We start from the raw sequence: 18849 nt of genomic DNA on the forward strand, positions 1-18849 counted from the left end.
CTCCTCCTAGCACGCTTTCACCACATGGATCATCTGAAGCATCCTCTTGGTCAGTTGTAGAGTCAATATTTGATTTTTCGGACTTCCGAGGGGCCGCAAAAAAAAAACTGAAAAAAAACGGGCAGTCTGAAAAAAATTAATGCCTGTCTTTACCTGCCTTTAATGGCTAAAATTACCACAGGCACGACTGAAAAAGCTCTGAAGGCCTGCCAGTACGCTTATTAGGCATATCAGGGCTTGTACTGTGACAGGAGACGGGGTGCACGCATGTGTAATTAAGGAATACAAACTGTGTCCCGTGACAATTGCCCCCTTCCCACGCTTGTTATGCTTCACCGCCTAACATTAATGTACTGAGGCGAAGCTAAATTTCGGAGACTGGCATTACGCAACGCGCTGTGCTCTGCGAGCTTCAAAGCCAATTGCGAGGATTACAAAGGCGGAGTCGGTGCCATTGGTGATAGCGGCGAATTCTTTCAATGAAAAACACGGCACCGCACGGCAAGAAGCTTAATAGCGAACATAGAAGCAGCTAGGCCTAACGTTGCCGCGGTGGTGGTTACGGCTGCCAGTGGATCTGCCTGCGAGAGTGCCGGTTCGAGGCGGCGAGATAATCAAAATAGCGGCGGTGGCGGCTTTGATTAATGCCATTTCAGACCTGCAGTCAGGGAAATATACATTGACTATATGGAGTACGTGGTGGGCCGCAAAACCATGCAAATTATCGAGCATGTCCGAAAATCGGGCGTCTAGAAAACCGGTCGTTAACTACTCTGGCAATACATCGTGCCGATGACACGGCGTCAATGACGATTCGTTGCGATTCCTCTGTTACTGAAGCCAGCATTAACACGACTTTTGTTCCCTTTCAATAAAGTTACAGCTAATTTTCCCTGATAGAAGCACAAATTCCCTGAGTTTTTCCAGACTGTTCAAATTCCCTGAGAATTCCCGGTTTTCCCGGTTTTCCCGGTTGGTAGACACCCTGCATTTGCATGTGTTCTGTAGTCGCAAATAATTACAACATATATGTCACACCTTTTTGCATTTCATATTGCAAAACTTTGCTTTTTCAATTTCTGATTCAGTCAAAATTTCTGTTCCAGACATGCAGTAATGAGGACGGCACCAGTATAAAGCAACACACTCCACGCACTAAACAGAAGCTGCTGCCTGCTACGACAAGGTCATTGTGTGGACATTGGCTACTACTACAAGGTAAACAACATATGGTTCAGAAATAAATATGTTTGATCTATGCTGTATTGGCTTGCTGTTTGCAGCAGATATGAATGTTTGTTCATATATATGGTTCAGTATAATTGGTTCGAACATATAAAACCCACATAAATTTGGCTAATCTGTGCTGTATCTCACGTGTCACCGTTTTGCCCCAACAGAGTCTATGCCAAGCACATCTTGGTCATCACAGGAGCTCCTATCTGCACCAACAGGAAGGGGCTGGAGCCGAATTTGCAAGGCTTTTACACCAAGAACAAAGAAGCACATGCACAAGAATATGGATGAGATATCAAGTCTGCAAAGGACTGTGTTAAGACTGCAAAGAGCTTCAGCCACCATTCCACCAGCACGGACATTTGGCTGAGTCATCCAAGTAACTCAAAAAGGGCTTTCTAGAAATTCTTCGTCTTCAGATGCACCTGCAACATCTGACCAAGCACGGACGACGCTGGCCAAAAGATTGAGTTTCATCAGTTCGTCCTTAATCAGCTTCCAAGCCATGTTAATTCCGTTTGTGCGAAGTGCAATTTTTCTTCTATAAATGCAAGCTTTCTCATTGCCCATTTTTGTTAGAGGTTATTCATCCTCATCCAAATATAAAGGTCAACCTTTATATTTGGATATTTCGCTGATACTTAATACCAGTCACTGTCTAGCAGCCTAACATATCTGTAGCAGTATCTTCTAGTGTATGTTGTCATGCGCAATTACTCTCCTGAAATAGCTGATGCAGCATCGGCATGCGTCTTGCATTAACCTATGCACATGTGCTATGCACCATTTTACTTTTCTTGGTGTTTTTAGCCTTCAATGCTTGCAGAGCAGGGTGGCTTCTCTCTTGAATGCAAGCTTTCTCATTTTCCATATTCCTAGTCTCGTTGATAATTGCTCCTCTTCCTTGATAGCCTGGGTCTTTGTGCAAGCTACAGTGAAGTGATTGATTGCAGAATCTGGTTTTGCTGCCACACTTGGTTGTGGTAACTGTGTTACAGATGTGGGGGCCTGGTCAGTTGCATTGGTAAGCAGTCCCTCGAGGTAAGCATTTGCTCCTGCAGTCCGCAAAGCGACATAGACTCCCAGTATACACACACCGTAACTGGTGCGCCCCGTTCGTTCTGGCCTGCTGCAGCCATGGGCAAATTGTGCTTGTGGCCTACCTCGGCCATGATTTGCTCAAAACGGAGACCAGCATATGTGCTTACATGGTTCGAAGTGTATGAAGTTGATAGCCGTATGGGTGGAAAGGCCCGCAAGAATGGCTGCCGAAGGTGATGCCCACAAAAGCGACTTGTCCACATTGCGACAAAGTGGGACACAAAGTGTGAGCCACACATAGCGGCCCCCGAAAGAAAATAAATGTGCAGGTTGGAAAGGAGTTAACGCTAAAATGCCGGGTAGTCCATGTCGCTGTGTTGGTTGCGGCAGCAGATGCCTGCGTCACCTGATTGCTTCGCAATGGAAGTTGCTCATCTTCAACGGCAACTGTTGGTTCAAACAGGTGCAATGCTTTCTCCAATCTGTTTGTACCGCAGGTTGTCGCTCGTTACCAGACCACCACATGTGACAAAGGCAAGCATTATGCCTGTAAGATGGTTCGTAGCCAATGTATAATGTATTGTCTGAACCTCAAGCGGTGACTGATTGCCGTTTAATTTTGCTGTTATGTCACTTGGTTACGGTCGCAGTTTTATGTTTTTCGAATATTGCTGCCTGGTCGGTTGCACTGGGAAGCAGCCTCTCGAAGTAAGAATTTGATCCTGCAGTCTGCACAGCGACATAGACTCCCAATTTACGCACACCGTGATTCGTGCTCCCCGTTCACCCTTTCCTGCTGCAGCCATGGGCAAATTGTGCATCTGGCCTTTCTCGGCCGCGATTAGGCATGAACGAAGACCAGCATAAGTGCTTACATGGTCGGACGTGTATGAAGTTGGGTGGAAAGGCCCGCAAAAGTGGCCGATGAAGGTGATGCCCACGAAAGCGACTTGTCCATATTGAGACAATGTGGGACACCAAGTGTGAGCCACACATTAGCGGCCTCCAAAAGAAAAGAAACATGCAGGCTGGAAAGGAGTCAATGCTAAAATGATGGGTAGTCCATGTCGCTGTGTAGGCTGCGGCAGCAGATGCCTGCGTCACCCGACTGCTTTGCACTGCAAGTTGCTCATCTTTAACAGCGACTGTCGCCGCAAACAGGTGGGACACTCTGTCCAATCTGTTTCTGCTGCTGGTTGTTGCTCGTTAGTAGACCACCACGTGCGACGAAGTCGGGCACTACGCCTGTAGGTAGGCAGCTCAATGTACCCTAAGAGACCCGTGTATGTGAATGCTCACTGTTGCTATATGGTTCGTCGCCAATGTATGATGTATTGTCTGAACCTCATGCGGTGACTGATTGCTGTTTAATTTTGCTGTTATGTCACTTGATTATGGTCGCAGTGTTATGTTTTTCGAATATTGCGGCCTGGTCGGTTGAACTGGGAAGCAGCCTCTCGAAGTAAGAATTTGATCCTGCAGTCTGCACAGCGACATAGACTCCCAATTTACGCACACCGTGATTCGTGCTCCCCATTCACCCTTTCCTGCTGCAGCCATGGGCAAATTGTGCCTCTGGCCTTTCTCGGCGGCGATTAGGCATGAACGAAGACCAGCATAAGTGCTTACATGGTCGGACGTGTATGAAGTTGGGTGGAAAGGCCCGCAAAAGTGGCCGATGAAGGTGATGCCCACGAAAGCGACTTGTCCATATTGAGACAATGTGGGACACCAAGTGTGAGCCACGCATTAGCGGCCTCCAAAAGAAAAGAAACATGCAGGCTGGAAAGGAGTCAATGCTAAAATGATGGGTAGTCCATGTCGCTGTGTAGGCTGCGGCAGCAGATGCCTGCGTCACCCGACTGCTTTGCACTGCAAGTTGCTCATCTTTAACAGCGACTGTCGCCGCAAACAGGTGGGACACTCTGTCCAATCTGTTTCTGCTGCTGGTTGTTGCTCGTTAGTAGACCACCACGTGCGACGAAGTCGGGCACTACGCCTGTAGGTAGGCAGCTCAATGTACCCTAAGAGACCCGTGTATGTGAATGCTCACTGTTGCCATATAGTTCGTCGCCAATGTATAACGTATTGTCTGAACCTCATGCGGTGACTGATTGCTGTTTAATTTTGCTGTTATGTCACTTGGTTATGGTCGCAGTGTTATGTTTTTATAATATTGCGGCCTGGTCGGTTGCACTGGGAAGCAGTCTGTCGAAGTAAGCATTCGCTCCTGCAGCCTGCACAGCGACATAGACTCCCAATTTTCATGCACCGTGATTCGTGCTCCCCGTTCGCGCTTTCCTGCTGCAGCAATGGGCACATTGTGCCTATGGCCTTTCTCGGCCGCGATTAGGCATGGACGGAGACCAGCATACGTGCTTACATAGTCCGATGCGTATGAAGTTGATAGCTACATGGGTGGAAAGGCCCGCAAAAGTAGCTGATGGAGGCGATGCCCACGAAAGCGACTTGTCCATAGCGAGACAATGTGAGACACCAAGTGTGAGCCACACATTAGCGGCCCCCGAAAGAAAAGAAACGTGCAGGTTGGAAAGGAGTGAACGGCTAAAATCGGGTAGCCCATGTCGCTGTGTAGGCTGCGGCAGCAGATGCCTGCGTCTCCCGATTGCTTCGCAATGCAATTTGGGCATTTTTAACGGCGACTGTCGCTGCAAATAAGTGGCACACTCTGTCCAATATGTTTCCGCTGCTGGTTCTTGCTCGTTAACCTGACCACCACGTGCGACGACGACGGTGAGCCGTTTACGAGCTCGCGTCAATGATTCCAGCGTATCTCGACATGCAAATTTTATTTCTGCTATTGAACGAGAATGTACACTGCTTGTCTTCTGCCAATAAAGTCGCGCGTTCTGTTCACTCACTTGTGGCTTGTTTGTATGGGCGTCAGTAGAGGCTCTTGGCAATTAGAACGCACCAGCTAAGCGGCAGCGAAGGCATTGAGGCATGCCGCATAGCCTGCAGGGCAAGCACGGCACGTACCAGCGTACGCGACCGGCAAAAAACGGCCATATTGAATTTTGCGCTAAAAAAAAGTTTGCACTTCCGCTTCCGGATTGAGCAACGTCATCTGGCGTCCCCGAAAGTTAGTTCCATGCGCTGCCGCTGCTTATTTTCGAACCACTGCCAAAGGTACAGTTTCCCTTCTCTAAAGTTGTTCTTCATTCTATGGCTTCCCTTCGCGGTCGCGCCCGCGTTCAGTTCGCGCTGCGCGGGAAACGTCTCTTGTTTGCGACGGCGCCTCTTCGGATGACCGGGAATTATTATTGTGTTGTTAACTGTCACGACAGCAATGTAAACATGAAAAGGTTGATGCCACCAGTGAAATTCTGCCGATTCACAAGAAAATGGTACGAAAGAAGCAGACGACAGACATGGATTACTGCGGTGCGCCGAGCGAAGTAAACATCTGGCAAACGAAGCGAGCTCGTTCATTGATCACTCCTGAGTGTATGACGGTTTCTATATGTAACCCACGTGAAATTAATAATTACTCGGTACATAATCCTTTTATTCATATAAAAACTTTAAGTTCAACGAGCGCTTGTCCTGTCTTCTTTCTCGTGTTTCGTTTGTGTGTGCGCTGCCCAAGAATGGAAACCACGTCTGTTGTATGCGCTAGCAGTGGCCGAAGTTCCAGCGTGCCGAGAAATTGAATATGTGCATGATGCATTGAGCATGACCGGAGTTCATTCCCGCTTCACCACTGCACCGATCGATCGGGTTACTGGACGATACACACCCGCGTCTTGGTCGCGCCGGCATTGCTGAAGCAGGAATGATTAATAATACTTTCAACTTCCGTCTCTTGAGTACTGTTAAAAAATGGCCAAGCTGTCTACATTGCTGCCTCTATTCCATATTGTAGGGGACGTACTAGTTAAAGTTGTGTGCGCATGTCGTACATGTGCTATGCAGCGATATATCTTGTTTATTTCCGCACAGTGTCGATAGAAGTCCGTTGTCGCCATCAGAGACAACACGGATTTGTAGCAAACATAATGTGAGAAACTGCAAAAATGACTTTAGCTCGTAGGTGCCGTATGTATGTGCCGCATCGTATGTGCTGACGATTTTTCCGGCGGCACATACGATGTCGTTTCCAATTACCTGCTCAGCGTCCCTTACATGGTTAAGCAGACGCTGCCCTTTCGCCGCATTGCAGCCATAAAAATAATCGTCAAGCGTACCGATCTTCTTAAAGGCAAATATAGCGTGTGCAGTTTGTTTCACACTAAGGGGAAAACTCGGAACGTATTGCGTCGCGATGCGGCAAGCAATGGAGTCGTGCGGCGGCAGCAGCTCGAGCAGGCGCACACGCTTGAGGGGCAGTGTCGTGATCTGCGTCGTCTGCTACGGCGGCGCGCGCTGGCCGCATTTTCGGGAAGCGTGGTACTGTCAGGGGCAGTGCACCTATTTCATCGGTACTGCGGGAACTGAGCTGATATTCTTTACTAAACGTTGTGCGTCGCCACACTCTGATCCTTCATTGGCGATAATGGAGTTCCACAAACTTCTTTTGACAACATGGTTCATTTGTTCTTTCGAAGGGCCGGAGTACTGAGCGTATGCACGTATATTTCTTCACTGTGTGTGCTACCGTAATGAGCAGCGACAAAACGCACCAAGATGTGCGCGCAACGTGCTCAGTCTTTGTTTGACTCGAAAGGAAAACAAAGCACTCAACAATGGGAGTCGAACACGGTGAAACAAACGGACACGATTAAATGAACGTTTTAGGTTCAGACAATGAGCTGGAAGTGATTTTTCTCGATAATCATTCGCTACACCAGACAGACCCTGCCCGCCGATGGGGAATTGGACACGTCACGCTCGGAACTTCAGTTAGTATCTCGTCATGTCCCCAGCGGCAGCGATGACAGCGCTCATCCTGCAAGGCAGTGAAGTGTAGGATGACTTGATCAGGGATGTGTTCATTCGCTGCACGTCTCAGTCACTGACGATGGTGGATCGAAGCCTATCCTCGGGCGACTGATAGAGGGGATGTTGCGCCAGCGATACTTTCAACGAGCCCCAGACATTTTAAATGATGTTGGCGCCCGGGGATTGAGGCGGCCGCTCCAAGAGAGTGACTGCGCGCTCTTCTAGCAGTTCTTGCACAGCACGAGCAGTGTGGATCGGCGTCCTATCGCGTTAGAATATATAGTCGCCTTCCAGAAACGGGCCGTCAAGAATGTATGGAATCAGTACGTCGTCTATGACTGCCATGCAGCGATGAACTTACATTCGAGGCGTATCAGTGGGCGTCGCGCAACGCTTAGCAAAGAATACCGGCTCCTTTCACGCAGTAACGATGTGATCAGCGCCCTGCACCTGACAGTAGAACGTTTCTCGACAATGCGGCCAGCGTGCGCCGCCGTAGCAGACGACGCCGTTCAAGATCCCGCCCCTCGAGCATCTGCGTGAGCTGCTGCGCTTCGAGTTTTCCCCTAAATGTGAGAGAGACTGTACACCGCCCTTCGAAGGAAATGTCCATGCGCACACACCACGCGCGGCGCGAAACGTGCCCAAACACGCGCAGTGCAGGAGGCAATCAAGGCGGCGCGAACGAGAGATGGGAGAGGGGTACCACCGCTAATAGAATTTTGCTCCGCATGCGGCGCTCTCAACGCCGGCGCAGCAGCGCCGCTCTCGGTGCCGTTCTTGTCTATGGAGGAGGTTTCTTAGCGCGTGTTGTATGCGTTTGGTGGAGTTTGCTCAGCTGCTGGCTGCCCGCGCGGTGAGGCAGTGGGCGCGGACGCCACATGTGGTGATCGCTGTGTCTGAAGGGGCAAGGTTCTGGCTGGTGCTTTACGAAACGCTGGTCGCATTTTTCGTCGAGACGATAGACTGAATTTTTTTATGACCACTGCTCCAGGAGGGCACGTGTAACCAGCAAACGGGATGTTATAAATAAAGCAGGCGGCGCAGGATCTCCAGGGCACCCAAGGGGGAGCGGGGGCTCAAAACTGGAAGCAGGGCGGCCATTAAGTTGGTGCCGCAGAGGCCGAAGCGTGCCAGGGGGTGTTCGCATAAGAAAATTGGCACAGCCGATGTTTTACACCCGTGGCACGCGCAGGCCTCGGCGAGCCCTAACCCACGAAGCAGTCCGAGTTCAACCGTTGCCGCTTTGGTGTCCTGGAGGCGCCGCCAATAATGCGAAATGATGACATGTTGTTACAATTAGTAAATAACATGATTGAATATAATTACATCCAGCCGCCAACTTGTGACGCTGAATTCAGCGCTACCACGCCCCGCGACTTCTGCAACACCAGTCAGAACTTTGCCTCTGAAGGTACGACATCGGACTGACTTTCACGCGCCTGCGGCGCTGGTGCTGAGTCAGTCATCGTCACCGGCAGCCTTTCAGCCACCTGCGTTCAACCGCGGTTGCTAAGGCACTCTGCCTTCTAGATGTTCAGTATATCCGGCCCGGGCTCCACTACGGTCGCTACTGCTCCCGCAGAAACATCTGTGATGTTAGTTACAAGGTACATCGCCGCCAGGCGCGAGAAAGCTATGATCCGCCACGACTGACTTAGCACGAATGCCGCAGGTGCGAGACGGTAGATCTGTCCGACACAGCGCTCGCCAAATCGGGCGTCAGTGCCCGCTGCTTCACCTGTTATACCTTTTGCCGCGCCAGTAGCGAACGTCCGAGCGTAAACAAACTCGACCCCTCTCCGCAATGCCGGCACGCCCAACGTTTATAGATAGTTGGCAAGCCTAGGGACAAACAGCAACACGAAACCTCCTCCGTAGTGCCTAGGAAGAGTCATCTTTTCAAGGAGCAAAAGCCCCCAGATTTTCTCTCTCACAAACGGCTGGAGATCTCTCAAATGAACGTCTCGTGGGAAACGCCGCCCGCTCCCGACACTAGGAGAACCTGTCTTGCCTCTATCACGGCCGTACTCGACTCACTCGCGCGGAGAGAGTCGAGTCCGACCGTGGCTTGGGGTATGGGTGGCTCGAGCCTTACTTATTGTAGGATATGTCGGCTTCTTTCTGCTGGCATGCCTGAACCGCAGTTCCTTCTTCAAAAGCGCCTGAATCGAGAAAATTTGCGGCTTGGATATCGCAAGCTATGTAGCGTTGAAGGGGTCTACTGGTTTTGCAATGCAAATATGTGCCGTGTCAGTCCACAAATTTTGCGTAAAAAGAATGTCTGCGAATTCGACGCGCGAAGTTGTGTACGATGCTTGGCTAAACGCATATATTTCCCTTAGTACTTAGCTATGAGAGACATTGCATTTTACATGGAAGAAAAATCTTGGTATTTTGTGTCAACATGTTATTGGCGTTAGAAAGAGGCTGCCCAGCGAAGCTGTCATCATGTTTCTGATTACTCTGGTGAATTCTTCTTGTCAAATATGGCCACCTAATTCATGCGTAAAAGAAAGAGTAAGGCGCGCATTTAGTATGAAAGAGTTTGCTGCTACTTTCACCGCTCTCTGAAACAGGCCTCCATAAATCGAATTTCTGGCAGCTTCCACCACGACGGCCCGTCATGTAGTGTATTTACATAGTTAATTCCCACATACCATAGTATCAATCACCTGAAAGAAAAGTATCGTGGTTAAGATCGGGGGCCAATCAATTGCAAGCGATGAAATGTTTTATGGTGGCCCTCAGTAACATTTATCGGCAATATGGCACACCCCTCACCCAACGGTAGCAACCGACTGTCGTTATGACAAAGCGCGCATTGTTCGCGAAACGCATAAGTTCACTACGACTTCGAATTGAAACCACAAAGCAGTTTTTACAGCGCCAATTGCAATGCCTAAAATATACTCAAGGTACTACAGGGCAGCTTAGGCTGCCCAGAAAAGCAGAATTCAAGCACCTTCTGCCTCAATATATCTCGATCCAGCGTTGTTTAATTATAGAAACGGAGAACTATTCGCTTATTCAGTACATAAAAGAGAACCTCGCAAACCTTCATAAGGAAGACACCACAAGCCCTACATACTTCATTTGATTTTTCACCCTCCACAGGGGAATTATGATATCTTCAATATGTCCCATACTAATAATAAATGACGCTTCGACTTCTTTGATTGTTGTGTTCATATAGGAGGTTGTGGCCAAGTACTGCACAAGGGTGGCCAATCCTGCTCTGGTGAGGGAGTGCGTTACCGGTTCTGGTCACCGGGATCAGGCCACACTCCAGGCCTGTTGTGCAATTTTATCAACACGCGGATTCTTTTTTTTTAATCCGGTGGAAAATTGCCGGCACCGGGATTCAAACCACGGACCTCTTGCACGCGAGGCGGGTGTTCTACCTCTACGCCACCGCTGCGCCTTTCACCCCTGCACCCCTGCACCCCTCTGCACGGGGTGACAACGTGCCAGCTATTTCAGCCCGCTGCACATGTTCCAATCCAACCGGACGGGGCGCACTTCAGAGAACTGCGGATAACCGGCAGCCACGTGGCGTGGGGTCAGCTCAGGGGAGTTCTCGAGGGGAGGTAATTGGCGGAACTTCCCCATGAGCTTTTCGAGACACCAGACAATGTGTTACCCGGCCGCGCCACCCGGGATGGAGCAGAGTTCTACGAAGCCCCGCTGACGGTGGCTCCGGACCTTTACATCAGTGTGTGTGTGGCACGTGTATGCAGTGGCGTAGCCAGAAATTTTGTTCGGGGGGGGCTACGCCACTGGCCCCATATATTTATATACATATACATATACATATACATATATATATATATATATATATATATATATATATATATATATATATATATATATATATATATATATATATATATATGTATATATATATATATATATATATTTATTTATTTATTTATTTATTTATTTATTTATTTATTTATTTATTTATTTATTTATATTTATATATGGGGCCAGTGGCGTAGCCAGAAATTTTGTTCGAGGAAGCTTTAGCTCGGGTGCGTCTATTTCAATACATGTAGAAGGGGAATTCGTTTTTCCCTGCAACCACTTCACCAAATTTGAGGAGGTTTGTTGCATTTAAAAGAAAAATTTTAATTCTAGTGACTACTGGTTTCGAATTTTTCATTTAGGCGGTCAATTATTCATTAAAAGTTGGCCAAATCGAAAATTTTCAGATAACGAAACTATCAAGTTTAAAACTCCGTGACTCAACAATGAAAAATGATATCGCAATTCTGTAAATTGCAACTAATAGCACATCTACAGCGGACAAAATGGATATGTTAAACATGAATCTCAAAAAAATTTAGTATTGTGGAAATACGGCTTGTGCAGAACCCTTGCACACAATGTAACCAATTCTCGTAAGATACAAATTGACATAGCAAACTTGTCCGCTTTGACTGTTATAATAGATGCCGTTTACAGAACCACAATGTCTGTTCTTCATGCATAGCTATTAGATTGTAAACGTCGTGCTTCTATTTTTTCAGGCTTACGAATTTTTCAAAACTTTTTAAGCAAAATTCAGCCCTAAATCGAAGTTGTGTTTCCAACAGAACTAGGATTTAACTTTCTCTCTCAAATGCAACGAATTTCAACAAAAGCGATTAGCAGGATTGTCTAAGGAAAGCGTCTCTGCGTTTTACAAGTATTTGAATAGGCCGCGTCGGATTGGGCCCGAGCTAAAGCTTCCTCTTAAACAATTTGTCAAGGGGTCAAATCGATGAATAATAACTGCATTGTCATTTCCAAAGATGCTGCAAACGAATTCTTGAACGCTACGCACAGTCAAAACAATAAAATATGTATTTTTTCATAAAAGAATATACTAGTATGTGCCAAAAATTTTGCCCATAATAATTGATATCAATGCTTCCATATTTTTGTCTATTTAAGTAAAGAAAATATCACACGAACTATAATAAAAATATTTAGGATTTTACGTGCCAAAACCACTTTCTGATTATGAGGCACGCCGTAGTGGAGGACTCCGAAAATTTTGACCACCTGGGATTTTTTAACATGCACCTAAATCTAAGCACACGGGTGTTTTCGCATTTCGCCCCCATCGAAATGCGGCCGCCGTGGCCGGGATTCGATCCCGCGACCTCGTGCTCAGCAGCCCAACACCATAGCCACTGAGCAACCACGGCGGGTCACACGAACTTTAGAACTATATCAGTTCGAAACCAGGAAAGCAGTGCATGCCACTGATATGAAAAATTAAATGGCAATGAACTGAACAAGTCGAGGACAAATATGTCAACGAAACTTTGTCATTTAAGAACCGTGCTTACATTCTTGTATATATGCAATGGCCAGTGAAAAATCTCAATGACGCTGTAATTTGTTTTAATGTATTACGCAGGAGCAGCTGTCACTGGTCGCGTATCGTGAGTAATGGCACCGAAATCATAGTCGCAACAGAGGGCACGTATAAAAAGCAGGGATTCTGCAAGATATACGAGGGCAAGTCAAATGAATGTGAGCCAACAACGGGGTACTTTATTTAAAAGTAGTCTTCATGAGAATTTAGACTTTTGACCCATTGACTAACGAGTCGCGTGATTCCCGTCTTATAAAACTCCTTGGATTGCTGCTTCAAAAAGTCTGTATCTGGTTCCCTTGAGCTCTTTTTTCGGTTGCCCCAAAATGTAGAAGTCGCAAGGTGACAGGTCTGAGCTGTATGGCGGATGCTGCAGCGTTTTTCACTTGAACTTTGCCAGTTTTGTATTAACCACATAAGAGACGTGGGGACAAGCATTGTCGTGGAACAAGATGACCCCATTCGTCAATTTTCCACGTTGTTCGTTCTTGATTGCGACACACTGCCGTTCTGGCGTTTCACAATATCGGAAACAATTGATAGCCTCTCAAGATTTAGCAAATTCTATCAGTAATGGACCCTGAGGACCGAAAAAAAGGTCAACAACACCTTTCCAGCGGAAATGATGGTCTTTGCGTTCTTTGGGCGTGGTAAATTCGAATGTTTCCACTGTAAGCTTTGCCGTCGTGTTTCAGGCTCGTAGTAGTGGCACCAAGGTTCGTCCCCGATCACAAATGCAAACAAGAAGTCGTCATCCTCATTGTGATACCCGATCAGATGAGTCAAGGCAGCGCGAAACTTCTCCGTCTTCTCGCGATGGATCAAAATCATGGGGATCCATTGCGCACCAAAGAGCCGATAACCGAGAAGCTCATGAATTATGGCGTGAACCGAACCGTGACTGATGTTCAGGCGGTCTGCCAGTTCATCGATGCTTATCCTCCGTTCTTGTTTCATCAGCTCATGAACCTTTGAAGTTGTGTAGGGGTTGATTGCATGATGGTTTTGGCCCGGTCTTGGAATGTCTTTACAACGTCCTTCAAACCGTTTGCTCCAACGCTTCACAATGGTCAATGAAATGCCGTTTTCAACGTAAACGGCAGCCATACGGCGATTAATTTCTGTTTTGGAAACACCTTTAGCTGTCAAAAACTTCGCGACACCAAGCTGTTCAACTTTTGAAGTGTCCATTATGTGACGCAACCATATTCAACCCAGTGTATGAGAGCATTAAAGAACAGTTATCTTCACACCTGCGTGTCACTTTTGTAAATGAGACATGCCGTTTTCCTACGCGCATGCCTCGCAGATAATGAACCGAACCATTATTGTGCGGTTAGGGTAGGCCCACTTTCATTTGACTCGCCCTCGTACATTAGAAATGCAGATACAATGGGATATATAAATGCGAAAATACGGCTTGATAAAGGACAAAAAAGTGTCACTGGAAATAAAGTTCACTGCATGTATACACAAAACCTCGCAACAAGATATTTAAGTATACGTATAAGTCTCCAATGAGTCTATGTATGTAAGAAAAAGTAACTGTATGTAATGCGTCAAACAAGGCAAATAAACATGTTGCACAATCATAGATTCACAGAATCCTAGATTCCGCCCCCATTCCATCCACTCCCCCCGATGTATTGCGCGCGACGGAAGGTGGCGCGCTTGCTCCCCGCTTTTTAAAACCCCTCAATCTCCCAAAGTAGCGCCATTCACTTCTCTCCTCCTCCGCTCGGCGCCGCCTCGACGGTGGCGCCGCCGGCAGTGGGCCTGCCGTAGCAGACGACGGCTCACACGCTACGGGAGGAAATCTGCGGAAAAGTTCGTTCGAGTCCTGCGGAGCAGTTTTTTCAATCTAGATCTTGCTTTGTCAGTCGGTAACTGGCCTTAAGAATGTCGTGTCGGATTTGCGGAAGAAATAGAGAAAAGCACCATTATTCAAGGCGTATTTAAGGCGTAAAGCGCGCGCACGTTGAAAGTTCGTGTTGCTGAAACACGACACAAGCACGCGGTGTGCTCAGACACGCGAGTAATTACCAGAGTTTCAGGTTTTGACAGCGCGAAAGTATGTGCACGTGGTTTCGTAGGTTAATTTACGTACCTGCAGGATGCTTTTGTTCGGCCGGCGCGTGAGAGATTCCGACTGTCTGCGGTCAGCAATGCCTGGCAGCAGGGCCGTTTCTGTTCCGCGCCTTTTACAGATGTACGTAGCTCATGCACAGGTTGTGGTGGCCATGAGCAACGTTTTCACACATAGGCGGTATAGATAATTTTAACAACTTACCAGCATATGAAATCGTTATTTATTTATTACAGTGCAAATGGTTAGAATTTGATAGAAAAGAAAGAAGGAACTTGATGGGACAACTGGAAAGAGGTTCAGAAAATAATTATCCCCCTCCCTCATTGGCACCAGCAACACTTTTGTTGAAGTGCTAATTTTATCTCTGTATACTACGTGCGTCTGTATTCTTTTGCGTTGTAAGTTTTCACAAGGAAGCAGTGTTGCGTTAACTGGAACAGTCAAGGCACACAAGACAGAAGAAAAGTTGATTCTTGGGTTTTACATCCCAACACCACGATCTCATAAGGCACGCCATAATGGGGGCTCTGGATTAATTTTTTTTGCAGCTGGGGTTCTTTAACGCACCCCCAATGCACTGGACACGGGCCCGTTTTGACACGGGCGTCAAAAGAAGAGGTTGGAGGAGCCGTGTCACTTAACAAAGCCGCGCGTTCTTTGCCACTTGCTCGAAGTCAGCCCGCCCGATCTTGTGAATCCACACTTTTCTTCGTTTTGCGTTGCGCGCGGCGGATGGTAAAACAAAAAGCTTTTTGCCGTCACTGGGCCTGTTGTGGCAACCGTAGGCGCAGCAGCACGGCATCGCAATTAAGCACTCGGCCCTAACACATTGTATAAAACTACCGCGCTCCTTCAAACCGCCTGCCGTACTTCGTCGCGGAGGCCCAAAAATGGGGGTCGCAGGCTGTAAAGAATGGCGAGTTGCGCAACAAGATTGCCACCTTGCCACCCGATTACGACAAGGGGTGCAAGACGCGCACCTCCCCCTCTCCGTCGCTGCAGCTGCGAGGCGTTCAAAGAAGCGACCTTTGCGCTGGAATCCGCCGCCTTCCTCCAGCCCCTTCGACATTGTGACGGGACGAATTCGGTGTGTGGACAATGATTCCAGAGTTCCCCAATGCGGAGCTGATTTGACACGCCTGAAGAAGCTACCGCGGGAACGACTTATTTTTGCGCTTCTCACGGTTCTGCATGACGCAAAACAACGAGCGACCCTCGAGCGGCGTCGATATTTTCCGGAACGCCACCCCCTTCAACGCCGTCGCTTGGGCTTCGGAATGTGTGTGCCTTTGTGTCTGTAAACTGGTCTTCAGAGCAGCTGCGAGTTGGTGATGTGAAAACGAACAGCCGCCGCGTCGTAGGACCGGCGGATCGAGTGTATAAAAACTGTGGTTGTGCGAATGTTGGACACACTTCTCTTGAGCAGTCATGTTAGACTGAGTCACTTCTCTCATGCAGTCATGTTGGACTGTTACTCTTTTTCTCAAGCAGTCATGTTAGACTGAGTTAATTTCTGTAAATAAACCCTTTTTCCTCGTTCTCGATGAGAAGCAGTTCTTCACTTCATCAACGATCTCAGCGTAAATAAGTTGGACGACGGCATGGGCCAGCTACCTTCGAATTCATGCCGTACTCCAATCTTGGCAAAGGACCACGGACGATGGGATTGAGCCCCCAATCCTGACAAGGCCCAAGATTGGGGGTCGCAGCGCGCTGGAAAGAAAAGATATACAAAAGCGCGGCGCCTGCTCTGCGCCGGAAAGAAAAAAATATACAAAAGCACGGGGCCCGCTTTCACGTGACACAGATTGGCCAATGGGGGAGCGGAGGAAGCTGGGGCGACAGGAGGAGTGGAGGAGGAAGCGCCTGGGTGAGCGGGGTGGCGGAAAGATCTAAGAATGGCGCTACTTTTGGAAAATTGAGGGGCTTTACCGCTTTTCTCCTTTGCGCACACAAGACTGAGCCACCATCGTCGGCTCACCCATTCCACCTCCCCTCCTACGCTTTCACTCGCACATACAGCATGCAGCGCGTGGTCACGATTTTATCGCCCTTGGACTTTATACGAAACATGAGGGCGACGGCGACGGCAGGAATGCGCCTGGAGTGTCCATATAATTGCTTTCGCAATAATATAATAAACGTATCCGGAAACTGAAGCGTCCCGTCGCCCATTACTTTCCGAAAAAGAAGTATCAAAATCGAACTTTCACCATGCGACAATTCGCTGCGCCGCAACAATGTATTTTTTTTCTGTGGGGTGTAGGCACCGAAATGAAAAAAAGAACGCATAGGAAACTATGCTGGCCAGAATCGAATGCCTACATCGGACACCTAATGGGGCTACGGAATTAATACCGAAGAAAACATGGGATGATTGACCCACTGAGAACCATACGCATACTGCTCAGTATCCTACACCGGCGAAACAAGACTTTCCGGAAAGGTTCCGCTCAAGGAACACGGTGCAATCCTTCGGGTCCCCACAGTGATGGCGGCGAGCGACCATTGTATTTTTTTCTCGTCTGCTAGCCAGAAAGCTTCCAAAACTCTGTCAGGTGAAAATCCATTCGGCCAGAGCAAACCGAACGCCCACCGAAGTGCACCGCGCGGTGGTCGGGGCCATACGAAAAAAACATATGTGCTCTGGCTCGCTCTGGCAGCCCGCGGGTAGGGTAGCGAGAACAAAAAAAATTGAAGGGGCTCAATGTGTCCTCGGCAAATAAAAGTCAAAGTAGAAAAAATAAATAAGAACGTAGTTACTTTGGCTGGCTTGAGTGTCTTGACATGGATGTTCTGGCGTAGGTAAAAAAAAAAAATGTTGATATTTTTTTATGTGACATGACGGCACAAATGACCCACCCCAACGCATCGTCTCATTGGACCTCGCTGCGTGCTTTGTCAACCCGTCTGCTAGTGTATTAATTTGGCTTGTCTCTTTGTATGTTCCGATGTAAGACTTTAGAAAAGTCAATGGACCTTTGGTGTCAAATGTTTAAAACAGCATTAAACCCACAAAGTTCCGCAATTGAAAATTTAAAGCTCAACTTTGGAAATGTCAATGCACGTTTCACATCAAGAGCTTATTAGATTTATACCCATAAAGTTTCGCAATTGATATCCATGCGCTCCATAGATTCCGTGGCCTCAGTGAGATGCCGCGGCGAGCCCGCTCACAGTCAAAGCGCCGTTGAAACTTTGTGCTCGGATGGGACTGCTTGGCGTTATGTGACTGCCGGTGTATGGGCGTTGCCACGAAATCCAGCCCGAGTTCGAAATCTTTACGGTTAAATGTCTTTTCGAGCGTCAAAAAGACATTCTAGACAAAATTCAGAGGGATTTCCGGCGCCGGCGGTCACTTTGGTCGGCGGTGCATGAACAGCACGAAAAAATTTCGGGGGGGGGCTGAAGCCCCATAAGCCACCCCCCCCCCCTGGCTACGCCCCTGCGTGTATGTGAGCCCTCCTCCACCTCCAGAAAGGCGGGTCATCTTCGGTGACATCGAACGGTGACGTAGAACGATGACTGGATGAACGTTTCCTTCCGCTTGGAATCAAGGGGGGGGGGGGGGACCAAGTGTTTATAAGCAGCGATTGTTGGCTGCTAGTGTATGCTCGTCGTCGGGAGCTGAGTGCTCATTGTCGAATTAGCCTAGACCTGAGGAGGGAACGGAAGAAACTGGTACATAAGAAGCCGATTAATGAGTTAGCGGTAAGAGGGAAAATAGAGGAATTCCAGATCAAGCTACAGAACAGGTATTCGGCTTTAACTCAGGAAGAGGACCTTAGTGTTGAAGCAATGAACAACAATCTTGTGGGCATCATTAAGGAGTGTGCAATGGAAGTCGGTGGTAGCTCAGTTAGGCAGGATACCAGCAAACTATCGCAGGAGACGAAAGATCTGATCAAGAAACGTCAATGTATGAAAGCATCTAACCCTACAGCGAGAATAGAACTGGCAGAACTTTCGAAGTTAATCAACAAGCGTAAGACAGCTGACATAAGGAAGTATTATATGGATAGAATTCAACATGCTCTCAGGAACGGAGGAAGCCTAAAAGCAGTGAAGAAAAAACTAGGCATTGGCAAGAATCAGATGTATGCGTTAAGAGACAAATGCGGCAATATCATTACTAATATGGATGAGATAGTTCAAGTGGCTGAGGAGTTCTATAAAGATTTATACAGTACCAGTGGCACCCACGACGATAATG

General features: G+C 47.9%; 1 long non-coding RNA gene across 1 annotated transcript; it reads left to right on the forward strand.

Moving 5' to 3' along the window:
- Positions 1–1105: 1105 nt before the first annotated feature.
- On the forward strand, positions 1106–1803 carry LOC135905025 (uncharacterized). The gene is made up of 2 exons (XR_010565296.1): positions 1106–1218; positions 1401–1803. It is a non-coding gene; the product is annotated as an uncharacterized lncRNA (long non-coding RNA).
- The last annotated feature ends 17046 nt before the right edge of the window (positions 1804–18849 follow it).

The sequence above is a fragment of the Dermacentor albipictus genome, chromosome 6, assembly GCF_038994185.2.
Source record: "Dermacentor albipictus isolate Rhodes 1998 colony chromosome 6, USDA_Dalb.pri_finalv2, whole genome shotgun sequence".
In the NCBI taxonomy this organism is placed as follows: Eukaryota; Metazoa; Arthropoda; class Arachnida; order Ixodida; family Ixodidae; genus Dermacentor; species Dermacentor albipictus.